A 14,873-nucleotide genomic window follows, 5' to 3' on the forward strand; every position below is an offset into this window, starting at 1 on the left:
GAATACTTCTCAGTCTTTTGTTCTCTCATATTTCCGATATCATTGCCAGCTTCTGAGATTGCTTGCTTCACTGTTGAATTCTAGTTTTATAGAAAGATCAATATTCTAAAATCTTAATTTAGGTTTTTTGGCCGTCGAAAAGATGGCCAAATGTTAGCCGTGCCAAATGGTATCTGTTGGTGCCAAAAGACTTCCTTTATCTATATTTAGATCCTTGCGTATCTTTCTGTTGATAATCTACTATAAAGTAACAGATTGTTTTTATACATTGTTTTTTTTTTTTTTCGAATTATCAGAGCCTAGCTGAGCTGAGTTGGCCGGGTGTTTGTAGGTTTATGTTGAGCAAAAAAAAAAAGTTGTAGTAGGCAAGCAGGCTAAAACCCGTGACGCAAAGGCGGAAAAGAAAGTGGAGGTGTGTGTAAGGGTGTTGGTTGAGCAAAAAAAAAAAGAAGGAAAATTGCGAATGTAAAAAAAAAAAAAATTGGAGTAGTAAGCAGGTTCGAACCCATGACGTGTCAGAAGAAAAAGGGGTAAAAAAAACAAAAAAACGGTCTTATCGATGCATCTACCACAATTGTGACGTCACGGGCAATCGAAATAACGTCTTTTATGTGAGGTTTGAATTTGCAAAAATGTCAGCAAAAAAAAAACTTGTAGAAAACTGCCCAGTTGAGGACGAAGGTATTAATGTTTTTGGCCAATTTTTTACTATTTGTTGTCCGAAGTGTCGAGCATCAAAAGGATACCGATCTTGTGAAAATTCGTCGCCTCTGACAAAAGTTTTAGGCAGATATACATACATACATACATACATACATACATACATACATACACACATTTAAACAGACAGGTGAGATTTATATAATAGATAATGCTAGGTGCAGTTGCTGTATCCCTGACAGGAATCCAAGTCTTGAGTCCGAGTAGGATCCTTTTGCTTTAGTAGTCTGAGCAGGATTTTTGTTTCACGGGTCTGAACAAGATCTCTTTGCTTTAAGGCAAGGATCAGCAACCTATGGCCCGTGAAGGCATTTTGATCAGCCTACAAGCCTGATTGCAATGACTCTATTTTTAACATGAGGCTTTCAAATTCAACGAAAAACCCTACTTTTATCTTCCTCTGATTCACCCAGCAGAATTTGAATACTACGACTGCAAAAACATGATCAAAACCAGTCACCTCCATTTCTGCATAAAATATATAAAAAAATAAACATAGAACACAAGCTGAGAGCTAATTTGACTGACCAACTGGCAACAGAAATTAGGCAGGGACAGTTTCAAAGAAGCAATGTTGTCTCAGTCGGCTTTCTATTTCATGCCTCATGAATGTGTGAATGTTACTGCATGTGTACGTCCGTAAGTGTATATACTTACAATTACTTTTATTTGTATCTATGGGTATATGTGTTTTGTTTTTTGTGTGTGTTGTACATTCATGGTACAATTTTCAATAGCACTGTCAATCAAACATACATGTCATAATTTCATTCGTTCAACTTCAGTTGATTTTTTTTTTTATTTTGAAATGTTTTGACGTTTCTTGAGGAAAACTAATTTTTGTTAGGTGTTTTATTTTTTTTAGTTTATATTTCTTTTGTTTTTCTGATTTCTTGATGTTTATTGTTATTATGGTTTTAAATATTAGAGCTGACATGGGTTTGCATATGGAATTTTCGTTCCTTTTTTTTTTTTTTTTTTTTTTTTTTTTCATTTATGACCTTTGTTCATTTGTTCAGTCTGCGACCCGTAATTATAAAATAATCCAGCCCATGGGGTTGAATAAGTTGCCGATCCCTGCTTTTAAGGTTGGTGTGAGATCTCTTTTGCTATACGGGTCTAAGCAAGAAAACCTTTGCTTTAGTCTGAGTAGAATCCTTTTATAGGTCTGAACAGGATCTAGTGTTTGAACAATTAATTGGAATCAGAAATCAGAAAAATCATAATTTAGAGGGGTATTGGTATCAGAATTGGAAAAATTTGAACTTTATTTTCAATTCCTAAAACGATTCTTTTAATTTTTTCTTGACAATAAAAATAAAACAAACACAATGTATTTATTTATTAAAAGATAGTTTGTTTTTTTTACAGGTTAGGAATCCCATTCTTAGATTTAGTATGGAGTCTAATTAACATTTTTGGATTGCTAAATCATGCAAAACAAAGTCAATATGCTAGAATTTACTTACGCCTATTCCCTTACGAAACCTTTTAAAATGTTCCAATTTCTTTTCTCAACTGAGTGGTAATATGAAAAATAAAGCGATTATATGTGGTTTTATGACTTTGACAGTCGGACAGGGTTAGTAAATATTTAGTTAACTGCCCTAAAAAGTTAGAATGGCCTGGAAATGGACGTCTTTGCTGTTACAACCACCGTCAAACCGGAACTGACGTAGGTTTAAAATACGTCACGTTTTTTTCCCATTCTTTTCCTTCTTCACAGTACAGGTTCGAGCCTGCCTTCCGACTACCACTCAACATACACCTCCAAACACCCAGGCAACGCCGGGCTGAAATGCTAGTATATATATATATATATATATATATATATATATATATTTTGGAAATCCGTTGTCATCAATAAGTATTTCATCTTATGTAGAAAAGTTTTTTAGTTTGTTTTTTTTCTTACAGGGGAAGCCACTCGAGGATAAGGGTTAATCAGTGAACACTGACAGGGCTCTATATTGCGAATATAACAGTCACATTTGCGAGTGATTTTTCAAAATGGCGACTAGAAATAATGAAACGTTTATCTTTTGGCGATCGTATTTCTTTCACTGACAATCTTCCAAAGCTCACTACTGAGTGAAAAATATCTTTTCAACTTTTTTTTCTCTTTTAATAAAACGAATAAAGTTAAATTATTTAAACAGTAAAAGTATAATAGAACAATGTACTCTATTTTTTTTTTTTTTTTTTTTTTTTTTTTTTTTTTACGGAAATTGTTAAAAAATATCTGAGGAAATGATAATGTTTATACCTTCAAGTACCAACATAAAATTTGTTGTATATTTAGAATTACACAAAAAAAAAAGAAGAAAAATCTTTATGATGTATATACTCATCACAAAACGAAGATGTCATATTCTAAAAATCATGTAGGTTTGGCTAGTAACTTTTCTATTTTGGTTAGTGAACGAAAATATTTAGTTGTCAAAGCCCTGACTAATAATTGATAATAGTGAAAATTGAGTAGAAATTGATTATTTATGATGATGGCTCAACAAGGATTTGTTTGTTTCACGTGAAAGCAACCATGTTATAGTCAGCTGGGAAGCAGTCCCGCACTATCATGTTCCAAGGACAAGTAGCTCAAGGAAAGGAATTTTTATTTAGTTTTAGTTACAGATAGAAAGTAAGGGAAATTTTTGGCAGTGGTTGTAGTTAGTCGAGTGTTCGCATCAAATGTTTTACGCGGGGTGGGGGGGGCATAAATTGAAGTCCATTTGAGCACCTGCCATGAAAATAACGATAGAGCAGATAACTCACCACATATCACATAATAAACAGAAACTTTCACAAAAAACACTTGCCTAGTTGAAAACACTATCAATAATTTCCCCCACTCTTTATCTGTGCCTAAACCTAAACGTAGATTCCATGAATAAAAGTTCTTTCTTAGAACTGCACGCCTGTGGAACTGTCTTCCATTTGCCTGCTTTCCAGCTGACTACAATATGGTTGTCTTCAAGTCTAACATAAACAAGTTCTTGATGAGCCGTTCCACTTAAGTTAACTAATTTACCAAATTTCCTTTACTAACGATTACTACACTGTCCAATTGACTTCTGTACACACTTTAATCCTTATCCTCGAGTGGCCTCTGGGCCTTGATAAGTGGTGATACCTATGTAAAAAAAAAACAAAAAAAAACACGTGTCTCATTAATTCTTAATTGTTTCTAATTGTATTTTGTAGCAAATAATTTTTTTGTTAATTGATAGTAATTATTTTTGTTATTATTTCTGTCAAAATCAGAAATTTTTTTTTTTTTTTTTTTCTCTCCATTGTTGTTAAATGTGTTCACAGTTTGTTTCTTTTGTTACAATAAGCTTGGGTGACTCTGGCCACAACAAAGATGCAAATGATAATGCATAAATAATGGTGAATAGAGGGAGAACCTAACTTTCAAACACACCGGAAGTTGGCACCCGCGTCTCTCAATTGAAGTATGAAAGCACAGAATCGATACGATTTTCAATTATATTTTATGTTTTTTTTTTTTTTTCATGCCTTTCTAATAAAAATATATCAAATATGTAAACTTTTTATCAATTTAAAAAAATTTTTTTAATCGCATATCTTTTCAAATAACTATGTTTATTTAAGTTCATATGTTATATATTTTGTCTATTTACTATTATTATAAAACTATTTAGATATTTTAAAAATATTTTTACAGAAACATTAAAAAAGACCATGAATGAGTCATATTTTTTTTACATTTTTAACTATGTTTTATTAAGTTTATATATATATATAAAATATGCGACTAAAAAATAAAAATAATAATAATTGATAAAAAGTTTATGTATTTTTATATATTTTTATTGTAATGGGGTGAAAAAAATAAACAAGAATTCAGGTGATCGCTCATCCCCCTCTCAGTACAGGCCAATAAGTCTCCTGTGCGTCATGAGTAAGTTGCTAGAATCTGTGTTAAATACAGAAGTAATCAACCATCTCAACAAAAATAACCTTCTTAGTGACACTCAATATGGTTTCCGTTCTGCTAGATCTATAGCAGATGTCCTTACAGTTATATCGCATAGGATTAGCAAATCTCTCGACGGTGGCTATCTTTCTAGGGCAATTGCTCTTGACATATCTAAAGCCTTTGATAGGGTATGGCATAAAGGTTTACTTCATAAGATCGCTAGCTATGGTATAGCTGGAAAAGTCTTCTCAATTATTAAATCATTTCTTTCTGATAGGTTCATAAGAGTAGTAGTTGAGGGGCAAAAATCAGAAGCTCACAGTATTAATGCCGGTGTCCCTCAGGGATCCATCCTGGGCCTAACTCTTTTCCTGATCTACATTAATGATCTTCCAAATCATATCCTTACATCATTTGTAGACATTTATGCTGACGACACTACCATTTATGGTACCACATCTAAGACAGTAAACGACCAAGTTCTCTCCAATTCTCTCTCCTCTGATCTTGAGCACGTAGTACAATGGGGAAAGGAGTGGCTGGTTACTTTTAATGCATCTAAAACCAAGCTTCTCTCTTTACATCATCAACATTCTAATCCACATTTGTCATCAATTGAAATGAATGGCTCTCGTCTTCAGGAGGCCTCAAGTTTTGACAAGCTTCTGGGCTTGACCATTACTCCTGATCTTAAATGGAACACGTATATCAAATCTGTTGCCAAGGCCGCTGGAAAAATGGTGGGATCTTTCTATCGATCTGGTAGATATCTCACTGCTGATGCTATTCTCTATCTATATAAGAGCCAGGTATGTCCAAGGATGGAATACTGTTGCCACATCTGGGCAGGAGCTGCTAGAAAGGACTTGTCCTGCCTTGATAGAGTTCAAAATAGACTTCGTAGCCTCGTAGGAGATGTCCTTTTCTCCTCCTTGCAACCTCTATCTCACAGAAGAGATGTTGCGAGTTTGTCTCTGATGTATCGTTATTTTCATGGAAAGTGTTCAACTGAGCTTCAATCTATGGTCCCCCCTCGCCAAACTTTCACAAGAAACACTCGTCTAGCTGAAAACACTATCAATAATTTCCCCCACTCTTTATCTGTGCCTAAACCTAAACGTAGATTCCATGAACAAAGCTTCTTTCTTAGAACTGCACGCCTGTGGAATTGTCTTCCGTTTTCCTGCTTTCCGGCTGACTACAATATGGTTGTGTTCAAGTCTAACGTAAATAAGTTCTTGATGAGCCGTTCCATATAAGTTATCAAATTTACCAAATTTTCATTACTAATGATTACTATATTGACCAATTTCTACTGTACACTCTTTAACCCTTATCCTTGAGTGGCCTCTGGGCCTTGATAATGTGGTGATGCCTATGTAAAAAAAAAAAAAAAAAAAAAAAAAAACATAAAACATATTTGAAAATTGTATCGATTCTGTGTTTCCATACCTGAATTTAGAGACGCAGGTGCCAACTTCCGGTATGTTTGAAAGTTAGGCTCTCCTTTTATTCACCATTACCAATATTTGCTGCTGCACTACAATGTGCCTGCAAAATTATGAAATCGTATAGGATCCGGAAATTATGTTTAAAATGCAGAGATTATATAATATTTATGCGTTTTTATTTTTATCAATGGCTAAGAGTTACCCCAGCTTATGGTACTGATATAGTAAAATTAGACTTTTTTAAAATATAATAATTTTATATTCTTTGTTTTTTTTATACATCCAGAAAATTTAATAACATAGCTCTCCACCATGTCACACTTTATACATGATTGGCCCTTCTTCATGACACAACACAGTTTTCTGGCTCTGACTCTCCTGGTTTTCTAGTGATACTAAATCAGGCTGTCTGAAGATATCGGCTTCCTGACTTAAGAATCCAAAATATGGCTTTCGATTTAAAAATCTAAAATATGGTTCTTGGTTTTAAAATCCACAATATGGCTCTTTGTTTTAAAATCCAAAATACGGCCCTTTGCTTAAAAATCCAAAATACGAGCATTTGATTCAAAATCTAAAATGCAGCACTTTGTTTTAAAATCCAAAATACAGACCTTTGTTTTAAAATCCAAAATACGGCCCTTTGTTTTAAAATCCAAAATACGGCCCTTTGTTTTAAAATCCAAAATACGGCCCTTTGTTTTAAAATCCAAAATACGTGCCTTTATTTTAAAATCCAAAATACTACGGCCCTTTGTTTAAAAATCCAAAATGCAGCCCTTTGTTTTAAAATCCAAAATACAACCCCCTGTTGTAAAATCCAAAATGCGGCCCGTTGTTTTAAAATCCAAAATACGGCCCTTTGTTTTAAAATCCAAAATACGGCCCTTTGTTTTAAAATCCAACATACGGCCCTTTGTTTTAAAATCCAAAATACAGCCCTTTGTTTTAAAATCCAAAATACAGCCCTTTGTTTAAAAATCCAAAATACGGCCCTTTGTTTTAAAATCCAAAATACAGCCCCTTGTTTTAAAATCCAAAATATGGCCCCTTGTTTTAAAATCCAAAATATGGCCCTTTGTTTTAAAATCCAAAATATGACCCTTTGTTTTAAAATCCAACATACGGCCCTTTGTTTTAAAATCCAACATACGGCCCTTTGTTTTAAAATCCAACATACGGCCCTTTGTTTTAAAATCCAAAATACTACGGCCCTTTGTTTTAAAATCCAAAATACGGCCCTTTGTTTTAAAATCCAAAATACAACCCCCTGTTGTAAAATCCAAAATACTACGGCCCTTTGTTTTAAAATCCAAAATACTACGGCCCTTTGTTTTAAAATCCAAAATACTACGGCCCTTTGTTTTAAAATCCAAAATACTACGGCCCTTTGTTTTAAAATCCAAAATACTACGGCCCTTTGTTTTAAAATCCAAAATACTACGGCCCTTTGTTTTAAAATCCAAAATACGGCCCTTTGTTTTAAAATCCAAAATACGGCCCTTTGTTTTAAAATCCAAAATACTACGGCCCTTTGTTTCAAAATCCCAAATATAGGTGTCTGTTTAAAAATCCGAAATACAGGTATCGCTTTAAAAAATCCAAAATATAAGGTGTCTGTTTAAAAGCCAAAATACGGCTGTTTGTTTTATAAATCCAAATAATGAGTCTTTGTTTAAAAAGCTAAAGTACATTTTTTTTAAGCTAGAATATGACTCTTTAATTAAAGTCTTGGTTAGACAAATGCATGAATTAATTTTTAATTGAATTTTTTCGATATAATAAAAAAATAAAATCCAGAAAATCTGTAGCACGCCTACGAACACTTGAGGGTGCACTCAGTCACACTAGTCGATAAACGGGACATTAAACGTGAGTCGATAAACGGGACATTAAACGTAATATTCATCAATGAGTCGATAAATAAGTTCCAAATGCTGTATCCTGTGTGATAGGGCATTTTCTGAGTTCTTGTTACAATTTCACGCAAGATTGATTTTTCGAAACGTTCCTTTTAATTGCATTCATCGAGTCGTATCGATTTGCGAGAGTTTGTGGAATGTGAACGGCAGCAGCTTTTCGCTTCAATCAAATACGCATTTATTTTATTTTATTTTTTGGAAAGACGGGAAAAATTCGAAGTTTAAAAAATATATAACAGTTAAGTAAAAATTTGTAAATATTTTTAAAAAATATTCATATAAAAATAAAACAATTATTTTTAACTATAAAAGAAAATCTTAATCGCAGTCGCATTTAGAATGTTCGGAAAATCGATGGTATAACTCAAAGATTATATATATATATATATATATATATATATATATATATATATATTATATTTCTCTCAGTCTGTCTGCCTGGATGTCCTTTCTACATTTTCTCGAAACTACTGAAATTTTATATGGATCTTTGTAATAAAGTGCAGCGAACTAAGTATTGTAGTATCTGTTTGATACAGAGTTAGAGATTAATCAACACTATACTTCTTCTGTTTTTTTGGAAACTATTCAGCCAATCTGGTTGAAATTTTGTATGGGCTTTTGTTATAATAAGGTGCAGCAAACTAAGTATTATGGTATCCATTTGATCAATAGGGATTAGTATTTAATGCTAAAAATCATTTTTAAACGAATTTGAGTCAAATTTTTAATGTTTCCCTATTAAGAATGGCTTTCTGAAATTTTGCAAGTTTTAATTATTTTAACTTATTTCTCTTGTTTTCAAGATGGTGTTGCGATATCATCTCTGCTCATTTGGCCACAAAATTTTATTTTCTTATAAAAAACAAAACTACTTGATTAGTTTGCGTGAATTTTTGGTGTTGAGGCAATTAATCGGAATAGAGAATCAGAAAAATTGGAACTTTTTGTGGTATCGGAATTGGAAAAAATTGTGCCTAATTTCCGATGCCAAAAGTGATTCCTTTACATGTGTTATTTTTTTTAAACTTAAATTTTCCATTGCTGATACTGATGATAAAATGATGATTTTCTGTTGATTTTAAACTACCAGTAAAACTAAACGCCGATGTATTCTGGCATGAATTTATTTTTTTTACGCTTGCAAAAATATAAGCACATGGATTTTACTATTATTACCCTCTCCCTCCCCCCTCCAAAAAAAAAAAAAGCTAAAAATTTATAGCTAAACATTTACATGTTTTAAAAGAATTGGAATTGGTAATCGTAAGAGAATCGGAAATTTAGAAGAGAATCGGTAATTGTATCGGAATCGGAAATGTAGAACAGACTCAGAAATTGTATCAGAATTGGGAAAAATATTGGAATCGTCATCACTAGGATGATATTTTCTTTCCATCATACAGATTTTTCTTTATTTTTTTTTTCAATATGAGGGAAATACTGGACGAGCACTAAATACAAATTTAAACTTTTATGATGTCCAAGGATAGAGTACTGTTGCCAAATCTGGGCAGTGGGCAGGAGTTGCTAGAAGCACCTTATCCTGCCTTGACATAGATCAAAATGTCTTTGTAGCCTAAAAGGGGCCCTTTTCTCTTCCCTGTAACCTCTTTCCCATAGAAGAGATGTTCCGAGCCTGTCGCTGCTCTATCATTATTTTCGTGGCAAGTGCTCATCTGAGCTCCAATCTATGCCCCCCCCCTTGCCAAACTTACATGAAAAACATTCATCTAGCTGAAACCACTATCAATAATTTCCCCCACTCTTCATCTGTGCCTAAATCTAAATGTAGATTCCATGAACAAAGTTTCTTTCTTAGAACTGCACGCCTGTGGAACTCTCTTCTGTTTCCCTGCTTTCCAACTGACTACAATATGGTTGTCTTCAAGTCCAATGTGAACAAGTTCTTGATGAGCTGTCCCCCTTAAGTAATCCAATTTTCCAAATTTCCACTACAAACGATTATTACGATATTGTCACATTGACTACCGTACACTCATTTACCTTTATCCTTGAGTGACCTTCAGGTCTTGATAAGTGGTGACCCCTTTGTAAAAAAAAAAGAAAAAGAATTCAATGAAAAATAAGATTTGAAACATTAAAAGAATGGATGAGAATGATTGAATTAGTAGGTGTACCTATTTACTATGCCTCCCCACGGGACAGAGTTAGACACTAGGGTCGTTTTTTAACGTGGAGAAAAGGTACAAAAATAAAAAAATTGTCTCAGTCGTGAAGGATTTCTCCTCCAACGAAAGAGAACAAGAAATAGAAGTGCAGCATCTGAAGAACAGATGGTATTTATTTGCTCCCCCACCGAGCAAATTAGGCACAAGGCCAATTTTTAATGTGAGGAGTGAAGGGAGGGGGAAGGGAAAAAGGGGGCCAGCTCCCGAGAGGTGGGAAATGGGAGCTGGTTAAAGGTCAGGTATGTGGGGTTTCCCCCACATCTGGTCTTTGCTTGCAGTATCTGTCGGAACAGATACTACACTTTGATCTTGTCCCGAAGTGTAGAACAGTTGAGGTAGCAGGATCAGATGGTAGAGGGAGATGAAAGAAACATGGGGAGAATTGATAATGATGAACTTGAATGAAAAAGCAGTGCTGGTAAATATTGGTCGTAAAAATGAAAAAACTCAGACAAACTTAGTTTATCGCACCTATCCTGACTATATTTACATCAAAACAGCTCTCATTTGTTTAAATCTCTGGTACAACCTAACACTTATATCAGACATATTCCAGGCATTTAAGGTGAACCAATAAAAGGTGCCAAAATGCTTGGCAGCGCAGCAGCTGACAATTCGCAAATGGCACCTTTTTGTTTATAAAATTCTTTTTTTCTTTTTTTTTTACTGTATCTTTTGTTTTTTAAATTGTTAGGTGAAAGTACAGAATAATTAAAAAGCCATCCCCCCTCCCCATGTTAAAAATGACTTTCTAAATATTTTTTTTTACTTTCAGCACGGTCCATAAACTGCACAAATACCTTTTTTTGGTCCCAGACAATGCTATAGAGATTTTTTTTTTTTAATTTTTTTACAAAGGAGTCGTCACTTATCAAGGCCCAGAGGCCACTCTAGGATAAGGGTTAATAAGTGTACAGTGGTCAATGGGACAGTGACGTAGTAATTGTTAGTAGTGGAAATTTGGTAAATTGGATTACTTGAAGGGAATGGTTCATCAAGAACTTGTTTATGTTGGACTTGAAGACGACCATATTATAGTCAGCCGGAAAGCAGGCAAAGACACGAGAATTCCACAGGTGTGCAGTTCTAAGAAAGAAACTTTGTTCATGGAATCTACGTTTAGGTTTAGGCATGGATAAAGAGTGGGGGGAATTATTGATAGTGTTTTCAGCTAGACGAGTGTTTTTTGTGAAAGTTTGGCAAGGGGGGGACCATAGATTGGAGCTCAGACGAGCACTTGCCATGAAAATAACGATAAAGCAGAGACAGGCTCACAACATCTCTTCTGTGAGAAAGAAAGAGGTTGCAGGGAAGAGAAAAGATCAATGCCTTTATCCACTGTGCTAAGAAAAAAAAAAGGATGAATGCACAAAAATCTCTCAGCAAAGGTTTTTTTTTTTTTTTTTTTTTTTTTAAGAACTAATCCAAAAAGATTTTCTAAATTGATTTGTGGCAGCTTGAATGTGGGGAGAAGATAAGAATAGATTTATTCAATTGCTTGTGCAAACGAATTACCTTGGGAGGAGGGGATTATCCCAAGCATTGTTTCCAATGCAATCAATTTATCCATTGTTTTTTGTTTTTTTTTTTGTTTTTTTTTTTTACATCGTTATTTTTATGACAATAAAAGGAATTGATTTCTGTCCATTGCATTTAATCACAAATTGATACCTCCATTTAGTCTCAAGAGACAATGGTTACCCCCCCCCCTCTAAGGGTAGCTGCATAAGTGATTGTGAGGCAAAGATTGTGCAATCTCCAACCTCACCTCTCCTGAATCGGCAGTGCTTGAGTCCAGTGGCAAAAGGGAAGTGCTAGACGACTGGAAGTGGAAACAATGCCGAGATAAGCAGAGAGCACATAGAGCACCTGCAATTCCCAAGTGGTCATCCATTTTAGTACTGACCAGGTTCAACGTTGCTTAACTTCGGTGATCTAATGGGAACTGGTGTGTCAACGTGATTATGCCATATATAAATCATAAATAACTTTGGTAAAATCGAACTAGTCTACTTGATGATGGCTTCCAGGTTTTTAAATCGGAAATAGACAAGTAGTGTTATTTGTATTATTCGGACTTCTATTGTCGTCACAACGTTTCAACCTTTTTTCTTTTTTTTTTTCTTTTTTTACATAGGAGTCATCACTTATCAAGGCCCAGAGGCCACTCGAGGATAAAGGTTAAAGAGTGTACAGTACTCAATGGGTCAGTATTGTAGTTATCGTTACTAGTGGAAATTTGGTAAATTGGATTATTTAAGAGGGAACGGCTCATCAAGAACTTGTTTTTTCAGGTGCATTTTTTTTTAAACTTGGGAATCTTTGTATCATTTGGATTCTTCAGACTACTACTCTCATCTTGAGTGTCATTCTCACGTTTTGGTCGATGTATCACGTGTATCCTGTCGAACTAGGGACTCTTTTTGTCTTACTCTGGAATCTCTGCAGAAATTTTGCAACGGAACATTCCAGAGTTCAACAAATTACACCTGAAGAAGATCAGAGGTTACATCATCCAAAACGTTGTGAAAATAACAGTCGAACAGAAGTGAGTCCATGTAGCCCAAACTCTGTCAAACTGATTCCTGAGGACATATCTTCACCTGATATTATTCTTTTTGCACAATGGGCTTGGAATAATTAATGGAATCGCGTATGAAAAGATAGTGCAAATAGTAGATTAACAAGTGAAACATGCATGGTATCCCATGAGTGCACACAATGAACGAGGCATAAAAAATTGACTAAGTTCAGCATTTGTCCCTCCCCCTCCCATTTAACCCCAAAAGTCCCCAGGAGACGTCAAATCCTGGTGAAAATGAACAAACGGTGCAGTTTTAGGCCTTAACATATGTAAATTTTAGTTCTGCACGATGCAAAAAAAAAAGAAATGGCTATGTCCATCGTTTGCCCCCCTCCTCCATTTAGCCCCAAAGGTCCCCAAGGTCTTAACATATTTAAATTTGAGTTCAGCACCATGCAAAACTGCTAAATAGACATACACAGGAAATTTTGGACAAATATAATAAAATAGTTCCAAAAATGGAGTGTTTTTTTTTTAGCCCTAAAAGAGCCCCTGGGGCACACTCAAAAGTTATCGCGAAGTATAGACAAACAAAATTACATATAGATATCAGTTAGTTACAACTTTTCAGAAAGTTTTATAAAAATTCAAGGCATCAATTTTTTTTAATAAACACAAAAGTGTCAAATTTAGCCATTTTAACCTGAAAGGCATCACTAGGGGGTCAACCAGAGTTTTCCCAGAAAATCTGTTCTGTTACTTTTTTACTCATATCATGTTTAATGTTTGTGCAAAATTTTAAAAAATTCCAAAGCGTAGTTATTGAGAAAAGTGTGGATGGACGAACAGACAAGGGTGAATTTACAGGTCCACCCTTCTTTTGTCAGGGAACCAATAAAAGTAATAGTATAGTTTCGGCGTCAGACTGAAGCAGCACTAACCATAGGTGAGTTGAACTACCTTCCTCCAAAGAAGAAAGTTTCACGGGAGTATGAAATTCACAAGCGGTCCTCAGTCACATGTATATCTTCATCAGGAAACTTGATGATATTGAGTTTTTGCAGCTCTTGCACCTGGTATTCCTAAATCCCCATCCCATCCCATCCCTAACCAGGCTTAATATTGCTTAACTTCAATGATCTAACAAGAACTGGTGTGTTAACGTGAATATGTCATATCTGACTTCAGACAGACACCAAATTTCCATGGGTGATAGATGTTTTGACTGTTAGTGCATCTGGCTTCTTATTTTCAAAATCAAGGGACATTTGCCCATGCATGGAATATTGTTGCCACATCTGAGCCGATGCATCTACCACTAACCTCTCCTTCTTAAATAGGGTCCAAAAAAAAGTTGTCAATCTAATAGGTTCCACTTTGTCTACTAAGCTCCAACCCCTGTCCCATCACCACAATGTTGCCTGTTTTACTGATATTTTAATGGAATGTGCTCTGATGAACTTGTTGCACTTGTGCTCCCTTGACGTCCATATCCCCGACAAACCTGCTTAGCAATAAAATTTCACCCCTTCACTGTTGAAGTCCCTAAATGCCATAAAGTTTTCTGTTCTAATAGTTTCTTCCTTCGAACAGCTAGACTTTGAAATTCCTTTCCTGTTACCTGCTTCCCTGACTGTACTGATATGCAGAAGTTCCAATGTAATGTAAACCAACATCTTGTTAATCTTTCCTAGTCATGGTCCTAAATATCCCTCACATCCAAGTGGCGATATGCCTTGTTAGGGGGTGTATGTAAGTAAAGAAAAAAAAAAAAATAGATAGATTTTGTATCAGAATGCCTCCAATAAATATCAATATATAAATAAGATGCCAGAAAGTTTTCTATCCTAATAGTTTCTTCCCTTGAACAGCTAGACATTTTTTCTTTTTTTTTTTTTTATTACATTTTCATCCCAAACAAGGCACATTGCCACTTTGGTGTAGGGGGCTACTATCGGGGGCAACAGCTACTGGGGTACTCTGTAGGAAGTTGGGCAGCAAGATGTCGGTTCACGTTACACTTGAACTTATGCATGTCAGTATAGTTGGGGAAACAGGGACCTGGAATGGAATTCCAAAGTCTAGCGGTTCTGGGGAAGAAACTACTAGAGTAGAAAGATC

General features: G+C 34.8%; 1 protein-coding gene and 1 pseudogene across 1 annotated transcript in view; one reads left to right on the forward strand and one right to left on the reverse strand.

Moving 5' to 3' along the window:
- Window positions 1-14,873, forward strand: part of LOC145259114 (phosphatidylinositol-3,5-bisphosphate 3-phosphatase MTMR6-like) — a 126,681-nt gene that overhangs the window by 32,681 nt on the left and 79,127 nt on the right. The window lies entirely within an intron of this gene.
- Window positions 12,086-12,203, reverse strand: LOC145259324 (5S ribosomal RNA; annotated as a pseudogene).

This window comes from Euprymna scolopes, chromosome 34 (assembly GCF_053919585.1).
Source record: "Euprymna scolopes isolate OS-2025 chromosome 34, ASM5391958v1, whole genome shotgun sequence".
Taxonomy (NCBI): Eukaryota; Metazoa; Mollusca; class Cephalopoda; order Sepiida; family Sepiolidae; genus Euprymna; species Euprymna scolopes.